At 39.7% G+C, this 9,878-nt stretch overlaps 1 pseudogene; it reads left to right on the forward strand.

Moving 5' to 3' along the window:
• Positions 1-1,476: 1,476 nt before the first annotated feature.
• On the forward strand, positions 1,477-2,948 carry LOC102833830 (annotated as a pseudogene).
• The last annotated feature ends 6,930 nt before the right edge of the window (positions 2,949-9,878 follow it).

Below are 9,878 nucleotides of genomic sequence, written 5' to 3' on the forward strand. Positions count from 1 at the left end.
AGATGGAAGGAATATAGTGAGTCAATGTACCAAAAAGAAATAATTAGTGCTCAACCATTTCAAGAGGTAGCACATGATTAAGAACCAATGGTAATAAAGGGAAAAGTCCAAGTTACACTGAAGGCATTTGCAAAAACAAGGCTCCAGGAACTTACAGAATACAAATTGAAATCTTTCAACAAACGGATACATCACTGAATCTATTCACTCATGTATGCCAAGAAATTTGAAAGACAGCTACCTCATCAGCCAATTGAAAGAGATTCATATTTGTGCCCATTCCAAGGAGAGGTAACCCAATGGAATGCAGAAATCATAGAGCAATATTACTAATATCACATGTGGTTTAACAGTTATGTAATAATGTAAAGTAACAGATATGTAATGATCCTCTTGATGCAATCTGATGATACATGATTAAGAGAATTAAGGATGGGCTATTGTTGTTGTTGTTATGTGCTGTGGAGTTGGTTCCGACTCATAGCGACCCTGTACAGGGTTTCCGAGGCTGTAAATCTTTACAGGACAGGAAAGCCTTATCTTTCTCCCGCAGAACAGCTGGTAGTTTCAAACTGCCGACCCTGGTGTTTGCAGCCTGATTCATAACCACTACACTACAATACCCTAATTCCATCATAACACTGATGCAATGTCAGGATGCTTCCCAGGGGTATGACCTGCAATACCATTTATCTTGAAAAAAACAAAAGGGTAGAGAAGTGAGTGGAAAAGGAAGGACTTACTACTACCAAGAAAAAAGACCCAGGAGTGGAGGTCATCCTTTAGACCTGAAGTTCTAGCACTGTGCAGCTCCTAGATACACTGCCAACTGTTCTGTAAGTGATAACTTTAGAAGGTTCTGGACAAAGCATGAGAAAATGTGGAATAAAACACAAAACTACATATATATAAAATGGGCTTACTGATCTGGAAGACTGGAAGAAATTTCTATTATGGCCATTGGTTGATCTTCAGTTCTGGAACTGAACTCACCCTCCTGGCTCAATTTTCAGTCAAGAAGTAAACAGGTATATTAGGGGGATAGCAAAACTAGTCAGGTATGCACACCATGGAATGGTCAACCATTCAAGATTAAAAGGGTGGCATTTCTCTAAAGAGAAAATTCAGAAGGAAGAAGTGGGATAACTGCAAGGGGTTATAATCATTGAAATGAAGGGAAGTATATGATTTGTTGAATGCAAAACTGATGATCTGCTCTTTGAACCTTCACTCAATTCACAATAAAAGGGTTTGTTTTTTGTTTTGTTTTGAAAAAAAAAAAAAAAAGTTTAAAAAATAAAAGGGGAGAACCTTTCTGCCGCTGCCTTCGGACCTCACTGCTCCAGGCTCCGGGGCACGTTCCAATCCTCGCAACCTGCAATCTGCAGAGACAAAAATTATATATCATTTTCTTGCCCCGCACACACTTGAGGCGAGCAAAAAATAAATAAATAAACCCTAAAACATATTTTCACCATGAGGGAAATCATGCATATCCAGGCTGGTCAGTGTGACAGTCAGATCGGTGCCAAGTTTTGGTAAGTTATCACTGATGAATATGGCATCGACCCCACTGGCACCTACCATGGAGACAGTGACCTGCAATTTGATGGCATCTCCGTGTACTACAATGAAGCCACAGGTGGCAAATATGTTCCTCAGGCTATGTTGGTGGATCTAGAACTGGGACCATGGACTCTGTTCGTGCAAGTCCTTTTGGCCAGATCTTCAGACCAGACAACTTTGTTTTGGGTCAGTCTGGGGCAGGCAACAACTAAGCCAAGGGCCACTATATAGAGGGGGCCGAGCTGGTTGACTCCGTCTTGGATGTTGTTAGAAAGGAGGCCAAGAGCTGTGATTGCCTGCAGGGCTTCCAGCTGACCCCACTCACTTGCTGGGGACACCGGCTCTGGAATGGGCACCTTGGTCATCAGCAAGAACCACAAATAGTATCCTGATCACATCATGAACACCTTCAGTGTGGTGCTCTCACTCAAAGTATCTGACACTGTGGTTGAGCCCTACAATGCCACCCTCTCTGCCCACCAGTTGGTAGAAAACACTGACGAGACCTATTGCGTTGATAATGAGGCCCTCTATGATTTCTGCTTCCGCACACGCAAGCTGACCACAACAACCTATGGAGAACTGAACCATCTTGTCTCAGCCACTATGAGTGGTGTTACCACCTGCCTCTGCTTCCCTGGTCAGCTCATTGCTCACCTCCGCAAACTAGCAGTCAACATGGTGCCCTTCCCACGTCTCCACTTCTTCGTGCCTGGCTTTGCCCGCTAACCAGCCATGGGAGCTAGCAGTACCAGGCTCTCACTGTGCCTGAGCTCACCCAACAGGTCTTCGATGCCAAGAACATGATAGCTGCCTGTGACCCCCACCATAGCCGGTACCTCACTGTGGCTGCCATCTTCCGGGGGTGAATATCCCTGGAGGTAGATGAGCAAAGGCTCAACGTACAAAATAAGAATAGCAGCTGCTTTGTGGAATGGATCCCCAACAATGTCAAGACAGCTGTCTGTGTCATCCCACCCCATGGCCTCAAGATGGCAGTCACTTTCATTGGCAACAGCATTGCCATCCAGGAGCTCTTCAAGTGCATCTCAGAGTAGTTCACCGCCATGTTCAGTCAGAAGGCCTTCCTCCACTGGTACACAGGCAAGGGTATGGATGAGATGGAGTTCACCAAGGCTGGGAGCAACATGAACGACCTCGTCTCTGAGTACCAGCAGTACCAGGATGCCACCGCAAAGGAGGAGGAGGATTTCGGTGAGGAGGCGGAAGAAGAGGCCTCAGACAGAGGCCATCACCTCAGGCTTCTCAGTTCCCTCAGCCTTCATTCCTTAGCTACCCCTTTCCTTTCCCTCAGAATTTGCATTTTTTGCCTCTGTCTTATTTTTCCCCTTCCCTTGAGAAGGTTCTGTAACAGTGCCTGACACATAGTCGGCACTCAATAAATATTTGTTGTTTGTTAAGTGTCTCCTCTCTTTTTCTACTCTTAAGATTCCACGCTTAAGATTCCTGCCACTCTGAGTAACCCTGTATTTCCCTCTGGCGTCCACTGCTTCCATCTGTCCAGTTAATATTTCCCTCTGTTTTCAAGATAATACTCCAGGAAGCTGGGTCTCCTCCAGATCTTGTTTAGAACCATGTGCTGTAAACCCAGATGGCCACCAACCTCAGCCCAAAGTGTTTGCCAGGATAGTCATGGAGAAAGGAAACCAGCGAACTCACAGCAGGTAGAAGACACTAAAAAGAAAGGCCTCTGACTTCCCATTCTAGAGCAGTTATAAGGAGGGGACTCCAGACTATTTCAGCCATCAGCTGGCATTTTCCTGCTCCTGTTACTTCAGGGCTGGTATTAACAGTATTATCTCCATTTTTTGTTTCCCTCCAACCTGTCCTGAGCTCCCAGTTTCTTTTGGAGGGTTCTGCCTTTCTTGGTCAAGTAGGATCCTTAACTCCCCCACTTAACCTCCCTCCCACATTTTACTCCTGTTCCACTTTAAATATTTAAAAATAACAGGCTTGACATGGCAATGTGTGTGCAGCCGCCTACAGGTTTGAGTTGATTCCCCAGAGGAGCAGGACCAGGGCCTTATGACATTTCATTTCTTCCATTCACTATTGCCTTTTTTTATTTCTGTCCTTGTTTTATTTCTCCCCCATTCTATACTTTAAATTTCTATTTGTGTTAAACTTTTTTTTTTCATATTGAAAAGATAGCATTGCCCCAAGAGCCAAAAAATAAACAGGAATAAAAAAAAATTAAAATAAATAAAGGGGGTTTAAAGATGACGGATTAGGCAATAAACCTATACAGAGTTCTACAACAAAGACATGGAAAAACAAATGAAACCAAAGCAGGTGATAGTCCAGGTACCCTGAGTTTAAGATGAAAGGATACAAAGTGGACTGATGATTACTGAAAAAGAAAGGTGAACAGATGCAGCAAAAAATAAAGAGACTTGTAACGTATGCTGGTTGACCAGATGAATTGTGATCATCTGACGATTTTGTGAGTAGCTTCATATGTGTTGTTGTTGTTCTGTGCCATGGAGTCGGTTCTGACTCATAGTGACCCTGTACAGGGTTTCCAAGGCTGTAAATCTTTACAGGAGCAAAGAGCCTCATCTTTCTCCTGTGGAACAGCTGGTAGTTTCGAACTGCTGACCTTGAGGTTCACAGCCCGATTTGTAACCACTACGCTACCAGAGCTCCTTATAAGATAGCATATTAGCATTGCAGAAACATATCAGTGAATCATGGAAATAAAGAGGACAGCAACCATACCCATAACGTCTAGCCACAACCATACCCTCTACAAGTAGAGTCCATACCAGATGCAACAAACCTGATCAACAACAATTACTATCAGCCAAACTGGTCCTAAACTGACCTGCACAAATGGTGAACAGCTGATCTTTGACAAAGGGCCAAACACACTAAATAGTGAAGAGATAGTCAACAAATAATGCTGACAAAGCTAGTGCTATTGCAAACCTTTCTATAAACAATAGCAATACTGAAGAATAATGATGAACCTGTGAAACACCTCACAATATAAATTAACCTGGGGAAAATTATACTGAGTGAAATAAGCCTATCATGAAAGCTGTATCCTAGAATCTAATTTTAGTTTCTTACAAGTTTGCTTGCTATGTTCCCCCTGTTACTTTAGGAAACTATCAAAGGCATCTCTATCTACATCTGGAGATCACTTTGGTGGGCAAACATACAACACTTTAATAGTTTTCAGGTAAGATAACACAAGCAAGACTTAATAAGGGTCTTCTAGAGCCACAACAAATTCATAGCCACACCTGATGGGTTCCCCAGGATCTATGGAATATGGTGTGTTGCGAACTGGAAAGGACACAGGTTCTTTGGCATCTTTTCTGGTCCACAACCAACGGGGTTCCACTGGAAATGATGGGTTGGGATCCTGATGACTATGCCAAATGTTCTGGAATTAAAAGATACAAAATTCAAACATATATTTTGTTGTTGTTAATTGCCATTGAATTAGTTCCAATTCATAGTAAACCTGTGTATGACAGAATAATACACTGCCAGGTCCTACCCAATCCTCACAATTGTTGTTACATTCAGCCCATTGCTGCTGCCACTCTGTCAATCCGTCTCATCAGGGTCTTCCTTTTTTTGCTGCTCTTACATTTTACCAACTTGAGGTCCTTCTAAGGGACTGATTCCCCCTGATAACATGTCCAAAGTATGAGAGACGTCTCATCATCCTGACTTCTAAGGAAAATTCTGTCTATACTTCTTCTAACACAGATTTGTTTGTAAGAATTTTTATATTCTTCGCCAACATCATAATTCAAATACATCAATTCTTCTATGGCCTTCCTTATTCATTGTCCAAATATCCCATGCATGTGCTCTTGTTGTTGTTAAGAGCAATCAAGCTTCTAGTCAGTTCTGACACATACCAACCTTATATAGGGTTTCCAAGGAGCAGCTGATGGATTTGAACCCTTGACCTTGTGGTTAGCAGTCCAGTGCTTATTCTATGTTGCTGTTGTTAAGTGCTGTTGAGTTGGTTCTGACCCATAGAGACCATGTATAGGGTTTCCAAGGAGCAGCTGGTGAGCTTGAACCATTGTGAGGCACTGTGGGCTAATGTGTCAGACTGCAAAGTCAGTCTGAACCACAAGGTTGATGGTTCAAGTTCACCAGTTGCTCTTTGGAAATGCTATACAGGATCACTATGAGTTAAAATCAACTTAACATCAAACAGTTTATTCAATAGCACCATGCATATGAGGATACTGAATTTGGGTCAAACACAACTTAGTCCTCAAACTGACATCTTTGCAATTGGAAACTTCAAAGAGGTCTTGTGCAGCAGATTTGCCTAACGAAATACATTGTTTGTCTTTTGGCTGTTATTTCCATGAGAGTTGATAGTGGTTCCAAACAAAATAAAGTCTTTGACAACCTCAATCATTTTTTGTTTATCATAATGTTATTTATTGATCCCATTGTGAAGATTTTTGTTGTCATTATATTGAAGTGCAACCCCTATTGAAGGTTGTGGTCATTGATCTTCATCAGTAAGTATTTTAAGTCCTCTTCATTTTCAGCAAGCAAGGTTGTATCGTCTGCATATCACAGATGGTTAATGAATCTTCTTCCAATCCTGATACCACGTTATTATTTATCTTCTCAAATGATTTGCTCAGCATACAAATCTGATGAAAGAATACAACCCTGACACACACCATTCCTAATTTTAAACCATTCAAAGAATGTAACACACATTCTTCTCAATGTTGTCCATAGTTTATCATGACTGATACAGTCGAATGCCTTTTTAATAGTCAAAAAAGCACAGGTACACATATTTCAGATATTCTCTACTTTCAGCCAAGATTCATCTGATGTGAGCAATGATATCTCTAGTTCCATGTCCTTATCTGGATCTGGCTTGAACCTGGAGCAGTTTCTGGTCAATGCAGTCATTTTTTAATTATATTCAGAAAGACTTTACTTGCATTTAATATTAATGATATTGTCTGATGATTTCTGCATTCTGTTGGATCACCTCTCTTGGGAATGTGTACAAATATGGATCTCTTCCAATCAGTTTGCCAGGTTGCTGTCTTCCAAATTTCTTGGCAGAGATGAGTGAGTGTCTCCAGTGCAGTATCAGTTTGTTGAAAGATTTCAATTTGTATCCAATCAATTCCTGGAGTTTTGTTCTTTGCCAATGCCTTCAGTCCACCTTGGAATTATTCCTTCAGTACCACTAGCTCTAGATTATATGCTACCTCTTGAAATGGTAGATCATAGACCATTTCTTTTAGGTACAAAGACTCTGTATATTCCTTCCATCTTCTTGTGATGATTTTTTAATCATTCAATTTTTTACCCAAAGAATCCTTCAATATTTCAAGTTGAAGCTTCAGTTTTTTTTCCTGAGTTCTTTCAGTTTGAGAGATGTTGAGCATGTACTTCCCTTTTAATTTTCTAACTCCAGATCTTTGCACATGTCATTAAAATGTATAACTCTGTCTTCTCCAGTTGCCCTTTGAAATTTTCTCTTCAGCTCTTTTGTCTCCTCATTTCTGCCAATTGCTGTAGCATCTCTACAATGAAGAGCAACTTTCAGAGTCTCTTCTGATATCCATTTTTGTCTTTTCTTTTTTTCCTTGCCTTCTTATTGGTCTTTTGCTGTTTTCCTGTATGATGATCTTGATGTCATCACGTAACAATCTTGGTTTTCAGATGTTCTTGAGATGATCTCTAAATCCAGGTGGGATATGTTCACATTCATATTTTGGCTCTTTTGAACTTGTTTTGATTTTTTCAGCTTCAAGTTGAACTGCAGATTAGCAACTGATGGTCTCTTATGCAGTCTATTCCTGGCCTTGTTTTGGCTGATGATACGGAGTTTTCGCTCCTCTTTCATAGATGTAATCTACTTAATTTCTGTGTATTCTATCTGGTGAACTCCATGTGTGTTGTCATCTTTTATGTATTTCAAAAAGGGATTTGCAATGAAGAACTCACTGGTCTTGCAAAATTCTATCATGCGATCTCCAGCTTTATTTGTAACACCAAGCCCATATTTTACAACTACTGATGCATCCTCTTTGTTTCCAACCTCTGCATTCCATCATCAGTAGTTATCAATGCATATTGATTGCATGTTTGATCAATTTCAGATTGAAGAAGTTGGTAGAATTCTTTAATTTCATCATCATTGACTTTAGTGGTTGGTGCATAAATTTGAATAAAAATGATATTGACTGGTCTTCTTTTTAGGCATGAGGATATTTTCTTATCACAACAGCCTTATACTTCAAGATACATCTTGAAACATTCTTTCTGTTGATGAATGTGACACCATTCACCTTCAGTTTGCCATTCCCAGCATAATGAACCACGTGGTTGTCAGATTCAAAATGGCCACCACTGGTCCATTTCAACTCACTAATGCTAAGATACTGATCTTTACACATTCCATTTCATTTTTGACCACTTATAATTTTCCTAAGATTCATACTTTCTACAATCCATGCTCTAATTGTTAATGGATGTTTGTAGCTGTTTCTCCTCATTATGAGTTGTTCTACAGTGAAACATAAAATACATGAATTCCTTGTAGTATCATTCTCAAACTCAATCTTTTGTTTTGTTTTACCTGCACTTCATTGTTACCACCTTCCAGGAGACAGTGAAGTCATTGAAAACTAAATAATAAAAATGGTACAAAAATTCATGTACAAAGGACTTATAAAGAGTTTTTTTTCTTTGACAGTTATCAGTGATGCATAATATAAAGAAAATTCTCTAATAAATACAAGAAATGACTTGCATTTCTGAATCAGTTTGCAGTTAGTTCATCAGGAAGACCTTCACCTCTTTCCAGAGTAATGCTTTTTGAGTCATTAATTTAAAACAAAAGAAATGATGGGTGTGTCAGAGTTGTTCAATACAAAATAGAAATTGCTGTAGTAAGACAGAAAAGCAATTTGCTATTCCAGAGGGACAGAGGAAATTTTGGAAACAGTGATGGAAAATCAAGGATAAATTATTATAATCAAATACAGCTTTTAAATATTTATGGATCTGAATGGTTTTCTTTCGATATTGTGATGATTTATCTGTACATATGGTATTTGGGCATGGAGTACAAATTGAGAAGAAGAAGCTGGATAATGAAAGATGAGAATTTTCAGGGAGACAAATCGCATCATCTGTCAATAATAATTATTTGGTACTCTCTTTTTTAAAATGGGTATATATGTCTTAAATTTGTTTCCTTTATCTTGTGGACTGCAGTTTAAAATTGAAAGCACTTGATTTGCAGACAGCACCAGTTTACAGTGAGAGACCTAACTTCATGTTTAGTTTAGCTTCCATTTGAATTCTTTCTGACCAATAACCAGCTATGTGACAGTTTAGCCCTCAGGAAGAGTGTGTTTCAAAATACCTAGCCTAGGAAAGTTCTAGTGTGGCACTGTAGGATAAGCATTAGACTTCAAACTGAAAGGTCAATGGTTCAAACCCACTAGTTGCTCTTTGAAAGCCCTATATAGGATTGCTTTGAGTCAGAATTGACTTGTCAGTACTTAATAATAACAACAACAACCAGTCTAGGAGGGGCAGTCTTACCCTCAGAAGAACTTTCCTGGGCATGCCCTTAATGATTTATGGATGTAATGATTACAGATTTAATTATTTCACCAATAAGTTGGGATAGCAAGTTTGCAGGGTCATGAGTCAAACCCAGCAAGTAGCTAGGTGGTTGAAGGACTGCACAATCAATCCTATAAACTTTTCTGATCTGAAATTGCATATGTATTCCTATCATGGTACTTTTCCACTTCTATAGCACTACCTAAAGAGCTATAGTAGCATAGTGGTTATGGATCTGGCTTCTTTCTAATCTCATGGTCAGCAGTTCAAAACTACCAGCTGTTCCACAGGATAAAGATGAGGCTTTCTGCTCCCATAAAGATTTACAGCCTTAGAAACCCTATCCAGGGTTGCTATGAGTCGGAACCAACTGCACGGCACATAACCAACCAACCAACCATAGCCCTACCTACAACAGTGATCTGCTACCAACCATGATTTTGTCATGATTTTCTTTGTTTCCTATTGATTTTAATTAGCTGTGAATCATATGGACATCATTATAGTCTTATGCTGATGGTTTCACTTATATAGATTATTGCCTTTATCTTGTCTTTGTTCTGTTTAAGGATTAATAAAATGATCTCTATAAAATATGAGGAGAACCAGTTGAAGACATACATAAATAACAGGACCATGGAATATACAAAGCATGGATCTAGGAACACTGGAAGTTGTAAAAATGAAATGGAATACAT

This window comes from Chrysochloris asiatica, unplaced genomic scaffold (assembly GCF_000296735.1).
Source record: "Chrysochloris asiatica unplaced genomic scaffold, ChrAsi1.0 scaffold00143, whole genome shotgun sequence".
Taxonomy (NCBI): domain Eukaryota; kingdom Metazoa; phylum Chordata; class Mammalia; order Afrosoricida; family Chrysochloridae; genus Chrysochloris; species Chrysochloris asiatica.